Raw genomic sequence first — 10,124 nt, 5'->3', positions numbered from 1 at the left:
GCTGGTGGTCCCGGGGGAGCGGTAGCACCTGTAGGCTGAAGGACTCTCCAGCAGCGTTGGGAAGGGCTGCAGGAGGCACCGGCTGGCAGAGCCGGGGGGGTTGGGGAGCTTGGCATGGGCAGGGGGCCTTTTTGTGGGTGTTCCGAGCGCTTTTCAGGCGGGAGTGTGAGAGTCCTGGGTTCTCTGCCTGGGGGCCGGGGAGGTTGTTGTCCTGGGTCCGTGGGGCAGGAGCTGGTACTACTGCCCGGTGTTAGGTTACTCATGTTTGGAGACATGGGTTTTCCCCATGGATCTCTATATAAATCCTGTTCCCTCCCAATCTCCTGCCCCTTTTCTGTTCCTGAGCCCTGTCCAAAGCACGGACAGCCGATACGCCCCCGTGCTTGCCTGCAAATCCAGCCCTAAGCAGCTCCTCAGCATATCCAGAAATAGCATATGTGGCTGTGGGGAGCCTTCCTCCATCCAGCTTTGCTGGTGCAGCTTGCGTGGCCCTGCACCCTCCGTGACCCCCTGGATGGTGCCCTCAGCATCCCTGCCACGAGGGGAGCGCCAGGGCTGGGACATTGCGCGTGACCTCCGGTAACGCAGCGAGAGTCCCTGCCGGGGATGGATAATGTTGCTGAGGTCCAGGTAGCGGGTTTGCTCTTTAGTTCATGCATTGGGGTGACTTTAGGTTCAGGGGTCCCTGGTTCAGCTCTGGCTGTACGGAACTAGCTGGAGGTGGTTAAAGCTGAGGCGGGGGAGGGAGGGAGGGAGGGACAGATGCACGCTGAGGCGCGCTGGGCTCTGCCAGGCAGACTTTCCAAGCCATCTGGGGCTTGCCCGTCTCTGGTTCAGGTCCCTGAGATTTATGGCTGGAGTGACTTTCTAATCACAGTTTCACCATCTGCCTGTTGGCCTTTAGCACCCCGCTCTCACCTGTCACCCAGCCCTGCCGCCCGTGCGCCCGTGAGGAGCACCCTTTCCTCCCCATCTGAGGCTCAGCCCTTGCTCCTGTGGGTCCCTTCTCCCTCCCTCCCAGGTGGGCCACTCCGATCTCCTGAACTACCCCATCGCAGCGGCTGAATCTTAATTCTGGTGTTGCCCAGGTCCTGCACCAAGCTCTGCTCCAGCCAATGCATCTTCCCACCAACCCGCTTTGCTTTGCTGCTGCCCCCCACCCACAGTGACTGCCCTGCGCGCCCTGGCCTCGCTCCTCCAGCACAGCAGCTCGCTGCTCCTCCTGGTCTGCTCTTCACCTTGCTCCTCTCCAGCTCCAGAAAGGTGATGGCCCAGTGACAATAAGAAGGAAAAAACAGTAATCTGGCTGGGGACATTGGGAAAAGGTTTCAGTGGTGCAACCCCAGACATCCTGCGAACATGAGCTGCGCCCGGTGCAGGCACTGGAGCAAATGTTGTGGTGGCACCAGGTGATGTTAAGCTGATGCATTTCTCCCCTGGCAGCTCTGAGCTGGAGCCTCCACAGCTGAGCACGTGGCAGTCACTGCCTTGGTTGCTGCTGGCTCTTTCCTTCCTGGCAGGCTGTAAAAATTAGTACAGTCTTGTTTTATTTTAATGGTGAAGTGGCTGCTCCTGGCCCCGCTGCCCGTAGGCAGCAGCGCTGCAGGCTGAGCACGGCTCCGCTGCCTGTCCTCCGGCAGCCCCAGCTGCCTGCAGCCAAAATGCATTTCCAGCACAGCGAAAGCATCTGCAGGAGGCTTCTGCTTTCCTAGAAAGAGCGATCATCAGGGAGAAGGTAGCCGGTTTTGGAGCACTCTTTTGCATTTTCTTTTCTTCTGGGTTTCTACCCCACCCCCCTTCCCCAACAGCAGGGTGCCTTGGGAGGGGAGAGGGAAGGCTTCTGACTGTGTTTTCATGGCAGCACCATGAGCATGAGGGCTTGAGGTGGGTGCTGCTACCCCCCCCCCGCCCCCCCGCAACAGCGAGCCCTCCTTGCTGCAGAGGTTTATATGGCCATGCGGTGTCTCGTTGGCTTGAGAGAAGGTCACGACCAGCAACATCTGTCTGTGTGCCGGGATATTTTTGAAGCTAAAAAAATTTTACATCTTGAGGAGGGAAAGGAGAAAGCCTTTTATTGCTGTATTGATTTTCAAATAAAGGCAGCTCTTTGAATCTGCTGCAGGATTTCAAATGTTCACCTAAGTCCCAGGGAGATGAATTAATGGCCAGAGAACAAGAGAAGCTATCAGAGTGGCATGATTACATGTATTTACCACATGGCTGTCATTTCTCCAGGGGTGATCTGAGGGGGAGAGAGACTGTACAAATGTAGAACAAGAATTAGGTTATTTGAATCCCATTGGGCAGAAAGGGAAATTGCAGGCTGTGTTCCCCAAGAAAGTGTTTTAACTCTTCTGCAGGTGTTTTGCCTTCGTCGTGGTCCGTCAGGGCTCCGGCAGAAGGTGTGGTGGGAAGATGCCCTGCCTCTGCTGTGCCGGAGGGTGGCTGCTGGAGACCTCGGTCCTGCTAGGGCCACGGCTGCAGGTGCCCACATGCTTTTCCCAGACTGTTGTAGGTATGTGCACCTGGAAAAAGTGCTAGGGCTGCCCTTCTCCTCGGTGCAGAGGCGTGGGGCATGTCCTCCTGACCTGCTCTAGCTGTCCAGCCTGGGGGAGATGGCTTACACACCAGTGGTACAGGGTCTTCTACGCTGTCTGAAGAGGAAGCCTGGCTGTGTAACTTGAGCGGAGGCAGCACCAATGTCATTTACAGAAAGATGAATCCCAGCCCCTTTAATTTAGTTTGGAGCTAAGATGCCCTTGATGACACCTTTGGTAATTGGCTAATGCTCATTGCTTTAAAACTTTGTCTGTGGTTTGATGCTTACTGGTTCCAGTGTTATGACCAATAGCATCCCTGTTTCTCCCACCTGGGCCACCCATGAAGGCATTAGCAGTAGTCACCTCCAAGCGGCAGAGCCTTTGTGCAGTTGTTGTTCCCTGTTGCTACTGCTCTTCCTCTGTGTCCTTGTAAGCTCTACTTGTACACCCTTTAAAATGGGGGACAGGGCTGGACACGCTGCTCCATGTGCAGGCATAGCAACGATTTCTGTCTTGTTCTCCGGCCCTTCCTGTCCCAGCACTGGCTTTGCTTTGCTCGCCCGCCACCGAGCAGGTATTTTCACAGAACCATCCACAAAGACTCCCAAGATCTGCCTCCTGACTCAGAATAACTCATTTAGAGCCCATTATTGTGTGCATATATATTTGGAGTTTGTGTTTGGTTTTTTTTTAATTGTTTTTTTTTTTTTTTCCCTAGGCATTGCTTTGCATTTGTAGACATGGAATCTCAGCTGCCATTTGCTCTCTCAATTGCAAGTAAACTTTGGAGCGCCAGGATGTGTTCCTGTTGTATAACACACTACAATTGCACTCGGATGAGTTTTAATCTGCTCTTTCGGCCTGCCTGTCCTTTCTTCCTCCCTCAAACAGAGCTGCAAGACGCTGCACTTATTCTCCTCCCAGCGGCTTCCAAACCGCAGATTGCTCAGATGCTCTGTTCATTTTGCAGCTTCTGCTGCGTCAGCAGCTGTGCTTTATGATTTAAGACGGCAGCAGAACTTTCCACTGAACTATAAACCCGTGTATTCAGTTTCCTGGTATCCACACAACTGGGAAGCTAATTGATGGCTGGGATAGTGCTGTGAGAAGAGGTCAAGGACGTATTTAGGTTGCAGGGAGACAATGAAGGTTGGTGCAGAACTGTCGCAGCACTCCCCAAACTACCAGCTGCAACAAGGGCTTTTACCATCTCATACCAACATACTCTTCGTGCCAGTCCCTCTGCTGCCTTCTCCTCATCCCAGGCGTGCGTTCTCTCTCTTCTCTCTGCTTCTTCCTCCTCCCTCTTCCTTGGCTGCCCAACCTCTTAACAGAACCAGCCACAGCTGCACCTTATCTACATCAGCTGCCCCACCGCCCCTGAAGCCAGCCCACAGCTGTATATTGTCAATGCTAATTAACCCGGCTTCATTCCTCTACACAGAACTAATCTGAATGCCACAACCCCCAGGAAGAGGCAGGGTGGGGGCGATGCTTTGAAGCCGTAGTCTACCTGCCTTGGGGAAGTAGCTGTCCCCGGGTGGGAGAGCCTCTGGTGGGAGGTAATGCATCTCGCCTGGGGTTGCTGGTCCATCAAAGCCAAGCCTGGCTGGCCCTTGGCTAGCGACACAGTGCAGCGCTTGCTCTGCTGGGGAGCGTGTGGACACCCATGCCCTGGCTGCCCGCACAGAGGTGCTGGAAGTAGCTGTGTGATGAATGCGGAGCTGTGGCTTAGGGAATGAGAGTGTCACATGTCCGCTCAGAGAGGGAACTGCAAATATTTCTGCAGATTTCTGCTACTTTCCCTTTTTTCAGTGAAAAACAACATTGCCGTGATGATTGCTGCTCTCTGTTCCTTGAAGAGCAAGCTTCCAGCAACTGAAGATTCAGCAGATGTTTTTCTAAGACTTTTAAAAAAGAAAAATCCCAACACTGATGCCCTGTGGCAGGGACCTGCCGGAGTGCTCTTGTGCCCTCGGCTGCTCTGGGTGGCTGTGGCAGGGTGCTCCTTCCCTGGCGTGGTGGCAGCTGGGTGCCGCGCCGCCCGCAGCGCCGGTGGCCGAAGGCTGGGCTGCCCCTGCCCCAGCGCAGGGCTGCTGCAGGAGGGAGCGGGGCTGCGGGCAGGGCATCTGCCATCAAAAGCTGCCAGGGCTGGGGAGCCGTGCTGCCCTGGCCGTCCGAGCACGGACCTGCTGACCTTCAGCACGCTGCTTGGCTTGCGTTCTGTCGCTGGCCTTTCTAGATGAGGAGAGCAGTTCTGGCCGGGCTGCATGCGGTCATTAAAGCATTAATCCTTTTATAATCTTCAAATAGCTTGTCCTTTGAAGGCAGTGAGGGCAGGTGCAATGGACCCCCTGCCCCAGACCTTGCTGGGGGGCCAGTGAGCTCTCCTGGCTTCTGCTGGTCACTGGAAGAGGTTTTGTCTTCTCCCAACCGCTGCCAGACCAGCTCTCAAAGTGGCTCGTTCAGCTTTTCCAGGGACGGGCTGCGCTAGCCTTTGGATACCCTGCAGAGGGTTTAGGGATCGTTTGTTAAGGTGTCCCGGTAACCTGAATGATGCATTAGCCATGCCCCGGGGCGACGTGCTTTATCGTTAACCACTTACCATAAAATTGCCCTCAGACAGGCTCAGCTGACGTATGATGTGCAATGCATCTGAGATGGGTAGTATAGTTACAAATGTTTTAAGAGACACAGGTGAAGAAACGAGGGGGGCGGGCAGAAAACCTGCTGTGCCTACTTACACCAGTATTACATGTGAAGGGGGTTGGGGTCTCATCTCTCAGCCCCTTGAGCAGACTGGCTTTTTCAACATACCCCTGCTCTGAAATTCTGGGTCTCATACTCTGTGACTCCAGCAGATTGTATAGCTGTTCTTTCTGAGTCCTCCAGAATACCCGGGAAGGTTTATTTTTTCCCCTGGAAGGCTATTTCTGGTTTATTCAGGAGGGAGCCTTGCCCCTTCTAATTAAATAAGCAGCATGTCTCTTCCTGGGAGATGCAGAAGGTACTTTGCTAGACCAAGCGTCGTCTTTTGCATTTTATCAACATCCCTGTGCTGCAGTGATGAGCAAAGCTCTTCTTCTGGTTGACCCAGTAGACGAATGAGTTATCTCCTCTGCCCAGTCAACCTGGTATTTTCTAATACAATGACAAATGCAAATGGAAAGCAAGCTTGGAAAAAATACGTGCAGCTCAGTATGAGTAGTGGTGTTTGAGGGAAAGCAGATGTGCTAGTAATCAACCCTTCGGAAGTGACAAGGACCCTGGGGGGACTGAACCCCCAAACCTTCCTTCCTGAGACACTGTAAGAGCGGGGTGGTTGTTCCTTGGGAGCTTTGGCTGCAGGTGGGCCTGCTCCCCAGTTGTGTTTACCTGGAGCTAGAGTTAAAGGACCTGAACTGTCATCTGGGAACAAGCTCAGGAAACAGTTCTCACTGGCGTTATTTCTTCTTAACCCAAGGATGCTGTGGAAGAAGCTGGAGGCTGTACACGGTGGTCGCAGATGCCTGAGCTATTGGATGAGCTGACAGCACCACGACGACAACAGAAGCAAGTACATTGATGACTTAGAGAAGCTATTGAGGAAAATATCTCTTGTCTTTGAGATGGTCTTTGCGTATTTGTTGCTGGTGGGACATACCAGTGTCAGGGGGAAGGGCTGAACAGTTTGAATTTGCTGTGAGACCTCTGTTCGGAGGAATAACCCTGGAGTTTCAGTGGGTACCTCTCGGAATGACATCTACCAAAATGTGGTTTCAGGTGCCGTCAAATGAAGAATCTGGTGCTTGTCAGGATGGAATGGGGTGTGACAATGCTAATAGGAGATGGATAAACCTAATTCAGGGTGAGTCAGACCTGGTTTTGCTATATAGGGGTCCCTGGACCAGGAGTGCTGCTGGCTCCGCGTGTTCTGAGGGCCGGGGGTGACACGAAGGAGGTCTGCTATGTCCCTCACAACACACGGAGCTGGCTGGCGGGGGGAGTGTGTCCATAGGGAGGCAGAACTATTTCTTCCACATGTAAACTCATATTTTTTTGCCCAAGAACCAGAAGGTATGTGCTGCCTGGAGCTGCCCCTTCCTTGCATCACACTGTGGGTGCTGATGCTATTCATGGCCAAGGGGCAAACGTGTGGGTTTGCTCTGTCAAGCAGGCGCTGACGGCATCCTCCTTTATTGCAGCTCCTGCCTCCTTGAGGGCCGCACCTTCTCTCAGGCTGCCTGTGCCACTGCCATTCCCACCCAAAATGCCAACATCAGAGCCTGTAGTGGTGTCCTCTTCCCTGCCTGCCCCTGTGGGGGTAGCTGGGCTGCTTGCCGGGGACAGGGGCAGTTTTGCTGTAGCACGCGACACCTGCCAAGTGCAGGCTGCCTGCGCTTGCTGCTGCTCACCCCGGCTGTGGGACAAAGCCAAAACACCAAATCGTTTTCACGCTGGCCCAGCCTGCACACTGTGCCAGGTATTTTGCTACCAGCTTGGAGGAACTGGTTCGTGGGTTCCCCAGGTTGAAGCCCCCAGGCATCTGGCGTGCTGCTTCCCCAGCCGCCTGGTAGTGCCTCGGGGGGAACCAGACACCTCTTGGTTCCCATCGCCCTTCCAAAATGCAGAAGATGAACCTGACAGCCTGCTGCTCCAACACAGACACTGTGCCCGGCTGGAATGAGCATCCTGGGGTTGCCATGGAGATGCCTGATGGGCATCTCTAACTTTTCAGAGACCTGGCAGGATGCCGGGGCATCCTAGGCAATATCAGCAGCTGAAATAGATCCCTTCTGCTCCAGGAGACCAAAAAGTAGTTGGGAAAGGCTTCTCTACTTGGGAGGGAATGAGCTCACCTGTGGAGCTGGGCTGTCTGTCTTGTCCAGTCGCTGCTCCCACCTCCACGTGAGCTGTTGGAAATTGCAAAAATTGTTATTAGACTCCTTCCTCGAGCAGCTGACCAAAAATCACATTAAGCTTTTCGTTCTGCTTGCATAGTTTCAGGAAGCTGAGTGCTGAACGGCACGACGCTGTGGGTCTGGTGAGATGCACAATGCTTTGTTTGGGGAAGGAAAAAATTGTTTTGATAAAGAAATGGGAAAAAAAAGAGGAGGGGAGCGCAGTCAGTGGCACAGCACGTGGGCCTGAGTATTGCAGCCAGAGCCAAAGGGTTAAAACAACCCAAGAAGCCTAAGGGGGGTCCCTCAGGATAGCTCCCAAGCAGGCTCAAGTAATGAATTTTCACTTCTGTACTTTCATTATCATTGTTCTTAGCTGGAGATTTACCATTTGTCCCCCTTAGCTCTGCGGCACATTATTCGTGTCATTGAGACAGTTGCAAGGACAGTGCTGTTCACTCAGCTTCCCTACTGGAAATGCGATGGACTCAATTCCTGCGGGCTCCTGCTAAGCCTGAGCTTCAGGCAGGGGTGGAAAAGTGTGCACGGACTGTTACCCCAGGAATGATGCTCCGCTTTGCCTTCTCTCTCCTGCCAGCTCCTTCAGATTGCCCAGAGAAGTCCCACATTACCATAGTGCTGAAACAGCCACTGTGCTCAGCGCAGCCTGTAATTTGGTTCTTTTGAAGATGAGCTGGTGACTACCAGCCGCCCTCCCTTCCCTGTTAATCCAGCCCAGCACACATATGAAGATTAAAGGCAAAAGTAGATGTGCTTATGTTTGGTGTAGGCAAACTGGGTGGGAAGGAGTATCAGTTGCTGCATTGCTAGCAAGGGTAGCATTTATTTATTTTTTTTCCTTTCCAGAAATATTTCATTATGTCATATAAAATATCAACATACTCCTAGAGAGGTGAAAGAAGATCAAATTCATAAGCGAGCTGTAACACTGTCAACACTGTACTGGAACACAAGTAGCAAAGCTTTGTGGTATCATAGCACCATTTTCAAATCAAATCCTTTTTTTAATCATTCATGCTATTTATTAGTTCCCTGGAAATTAGTGTCACCACTGCGAGTTTGTGTGTCACATCCTGATACAACATCACTTGGATTGTATCCCTCCTGGCTGGTAAGAGCAGAAAGCTATTTTATCTTTCTCAAGATGCCCAGAAAGTGGAAAAGCAGAAGAGGTAAGGCAGTGTCTTCCGTGAACCCCAATGTGCTATACTTCAGCTTGTATTTTTAATACCAGCGCCACCACCTAATGTGCTGCTAGAGCAGGTCCCACAGCTGACTTACTGAGGTCGTCAGCTTTGTCTTCATCTTCGCTTCCACAGCTCCGGCAGAGCCTGCAAGGATAACATGACTGTCAGTTCGCAGCAACTGAGCTGCCCCCCTGGAAGTGAGTAGTTCTCTGTTGCATCTGTGTTGTGCTTCTTTCACACTATTTATCTCAAAGGGGAGCCACTGGTGACGCGCGTGGGGCAGCATCTTCTGCCTTCTCCCTGCCCCGCGGCTCGGGGCTGCGTTTGGCGCCATGCCTTGCTCTCCTGATTTGTGTCCCTGTCTGCTTTAGGGTTATTCATGCAAAAGAAGACCCAGACTCCTGTGACCGCCCCTGCAGAGCTGAGGAGCTGAGGATCAGTCCCCATGCTGTAAGGGAAAACACTTCACTGAAGAGACATAGCAGCTCCATTGCTCTGGAAGTGTTCCTTAAGTGAGCATCCATAAAGAAGGTGCTGCGTGTGAGGGCTGGCCACGGTGCGCTTGGTGTTTGGAGCTTGTCTGCTTGTGAGTGGTTTGCACCAGCAAAGCCCAGAGTCGTGTGGGTGCCGGTGCCAGCACCCCCCGGTTTGCCGTGGCAGCACACCCGGTCACCGGTGGGCCCGCCGTCGAGTCGAGCTGCCTATGGCCGCTCCCCTGCAAAACAACTGTCAGCGTCTCCTGCTCAGCAGCCAAATGTCAGCAGATTCAGATCGCTGGCGGCGAACACGGGCAGCCAGCTCTTTGCTCTTTCCATCGGTGCTGGGTCAGATGACCGACCCCCCCCCCGAGTATTATTATCATTATTTATTTGTATCGTGGCAGTGCCTAGGAACATCCCCCGCCACAGCCCAGGAGCCTTTCATGCAGCACAGGTCCTGACATGATCACGGGCAGAGTAAATGCTGAATGTCGTTGCAATAACACTGCTTCCCCACCATCCCCACCCTGCCACTTCCATGCCAGCCTGGTGGGAGCATCCGGCTGTCGCCGTTAATTCCTTCCCTGATTCTGGTTAATTCAATGAACCAAAATGGTGGGGAACCGCCCGCTCCTCGGGCCGTGCTGTAGAGCAGCCTGGGAGCACCGTGCAGCTTTGGCGGGCAGCAGCTTTGGTGGGCAGCACGGCCCCTCCGATGCTGACCCGCAGGGGGATGCAAGGCGGGGAGCATCTCCAGAAAGCAGGGCTGTGCAAACGGGCTGGTTTGGTTAAAGCAGCAGGTCTCCAATTAAGCATAGAGGGAAGGAACCGTTTCCCTGGGTTTTGCTTCGCCAGACCAGCTGTCTCAATTAACTGGCTCCCCTTACAGTGTTTTTCGACTGTACAGGGATGAGCTAAGGACACATGAACGTAACGTGATCCAGGAAGATTCCCCGAGTGCCAGGAAGTTGGAGCGCTGCTGTTGCCTCTCCTCTTTATGGACGTGCGCAGCCCGAC

The sequence above is a fragment of the Falco cherrug genome, chromosome 11 (assembly GCF_023634085.1).
Source record: "Falco cherrug isolate bFalChe1 chromosome 11, bFalChe1.pri, whole genome shotgun sequence".
In the NCBI taxonomy this organism is placed as follows: domain Eukaryota; kingdom Metazoa; phylum Chordata; class Aves; order Falconiformes; family Falconidae; genus Falco; species Falco cherrug.
The sequence above is the reverse complement of the archived record's forward strand: the minus strand, read 5'-3'. Positions refer to the sequence as shown.